The 2,500-nt window shown below is 40.4% G+C and overlaps 1 protein-coding gene across 3 annotated transcripts in view; it reads left to right on the top strand.

Annotated features, from left to right (window-relative positions):
- Positions 1-2,500, top strand: part of LOC106878042 (uncharacterized) — a 217,212-nt gene that overhangs the window by 3,809 nt on the left and 210,903 nt on the right. The window contains exon 2 of one of the 3 annotated variants that reach the window (XM_052978477.2): positions 794-926. The exons of the other annotated variants lie outside the window; for them this stretch is intronic. The gene's annotated coding sequence lies outside the window, so the exon portion shown is untranslated. The remainder of the gene's footprint in view (positions 1-793; positions 927-2,500) is intronic. 3 annotated transcript variants of the gene reach the window in all.

Genomic DNA, 2,500 nt, shown 5'->3' on the forward strand with positions numbered 1-2,500 from the left:
ATGGATGGAATGTATGCTTGATTGGCTGATTTAATGCTCTTCATCAACAGCAGCAAATACCAGTTTAATCAAACTTTGTAGCTTTGTGTGATTGTTGGAGGACGGTCGATAGTTGAAATGATATGTTGAGAAACGCAGAGGTAATAAATTTGTATGGAGTCAGCACTAGAACCTAATTTCGACACCTAATTGAAGACGTTCAGTACTCTCGAAAAAGATATAAAGGTCATATTTTTTATTTATTTATTTATTTTATTATAGCCTAAACTACAGAGTTTGTAATTCCAATATTTTGTTCCATAAAATGTTCTGCAGAGTCAGAGTTTGAAGCACATATTCGATTACTCGTCGCGCGTATAATCTCAGGGCGTGGTCAAGATACTGAATTGAGGGAGAAAGAGAGAGAGAGAGAGAGAGAGAGAAAAGAGAGAGAGAGAAAAGAGAGAGAGAGAAAAGAGAGAGAGAGAGAGAGAGAGAGACGGCATGTAGCTAATGCACAACCGTATCCACAAGACAATGTAGTAATGTAGAAAAGCTCACAACACACTATAAATTCTAATCTCACAGACACGCTATTTCCTCACTCTACTCATTCTACAGCAATGATCTCTGTTCCTCAGAAATATTTAGTTACATATCACCTCAACCAAACCCAATGATCATGTCCATTTCCCTTTTCCTCATATTATATTGCAATGTGCTCTCCAGACATCGCATTTGCCCATATCAACAACCATGCATCTACACAAAGCAAACTTTGAAATTCTCTTCCCACCCACGTTTTTCCTTGCAGAATTTGCTGACTGTTCATGCAGCATATCACGGAAAGCATTTGAATTTCATGAACGCTACCATTCCCTCCAGAGTAAGTCATACAGAAAGCCAGCTTGCCTTCGATATGCTAGATAGCAATAAATTCTTCAATGGTAAGCAGACGATTACGAATCTTGCGACATGCTTAAACACTAATTTCTATAAAAACACGTGAACAGCCGAGATTGCGGCTAAGTTCTAATACTCATTTAAAAATTTATGACATAGTTTAGAAAACTAAGACTATTAAATTTCATTACTTGGAATATCATTGTTGATACGTTTTACTTGCAAATTACTGTTTTTTGTTTAAATTCACGAATAAACAGCATTCTTACTTTATGTAGTGTAACAGCAGTTATAAGGAAGCTAGTTGGCACACCGTCGCTTACGACGTCGAGGGTTCCAGTTGATCCGACCAACGGAACAGCCTGCTCGTGAAATTAACGTGCAAGTGGCTGAGCACTCCACAGACACGTGTACCCTTAACGTAGTTCTTGGGGATATTCAGTGTGACACAGTGTGACAAGGCTCACCCTTTGAATTACAGGCACAACAGAAACAGGAAGAAAGAGTGAAAGTTGTGGTGGAAGAGTACAGCAGGGTTTGCCACCATCCCCTGCCGGAGCCTCGTGGAGCTTTAGGTGTTTTCGCTCAATAAACACTCACAACGCCCGGTCTGGGAATGGAAACCGCGATCCTATGACCGCGAGTCCGCTGCCCTAACCACTGGGCCATTGCACCTCCACATAAGGAAGCTAAGAGGAGAATTAAGACACTACTGTAGTATAGCAGAATCAAAAAGTCTATATTCAGTTAGATAAGGGTGCTAGCCCATTCCTCCTCTCTAAAGGTGGGACTGAGTAAGCATTTTTGTCCGTAAAGCAAGGCAAAATGATATGTGGCATTTTTTCTGGCCTTAGGTTTTGTGTTCAATTACCGCTGAGGTCAACTTTACCTTTCATCCTCTCGGGGTCGATAAATTAAGTACCAGTTGAGTACTGGGATCGAGGTAACCGACTTAACACGGCTCACCGCCCCCCCCCCCCACGCCAAAAAGAAAATTTCAGGTTTCAGCTGATAGAAGTGTTAACGTACCAGACAAAACGCTTAGTGGCACTTGTTTCAGCTCTTTGCGTTCTGAGCTCAAATCACACCGTGGTTAACTTTGACTTTCACCCCTTTGAGGCTGATAAAATAAAGTACCAGACACGTATTGGGGGTTGATACAATCGGCTTATACCTTAGTATCAAAAAATACCAGACTTGTGCCAACATTTGAAAGATATATTTTAAAAAGTGCTGCTGCTGCTGTTACTACTACTACTACTACTACTACTACTACTACTACTACTACTACTACTACTACTACTGCTGCTGCTACTATCAAGGAAAAAGTACAGATCACCGATTTGTATTCTTCCTTCTAACTTGCATTGACTTAAATTCAAAAATGTGTGTGAGTGTGTGTGATCAAACAAGTCCCAAAGAGGGTGGTGTTGGTCTGCGCCGGCAAGACTTATATTATGTATTGAAATCGATAAAGAAAGGAATACATTTAACTTGACGTGACGAGTGGAAAATATGTTTCGGATTTTTATTTTCTTATATGTAGTCTTTTCCTTACGTAACAGTACAGTTATATTTATGGGTGAGGGTGTATGTGTGCGTGCGTGTGTGTGTGTGT

This window comes from Octopus bimaculoides, chromosome 2 (genome assembly GCF_046866305.1).
Source record: "Octopus bimaculoides isolate indiv1 chromosome 2, ASM4686630v1, whole genome shotgun sequence".
Taxonomy (NCBI): Eukaryota; Metazoa; Mollusca; class Cephalopoda; order Octopoda; family Octopodidae; genus Octopus; species Octopus bimaculoides.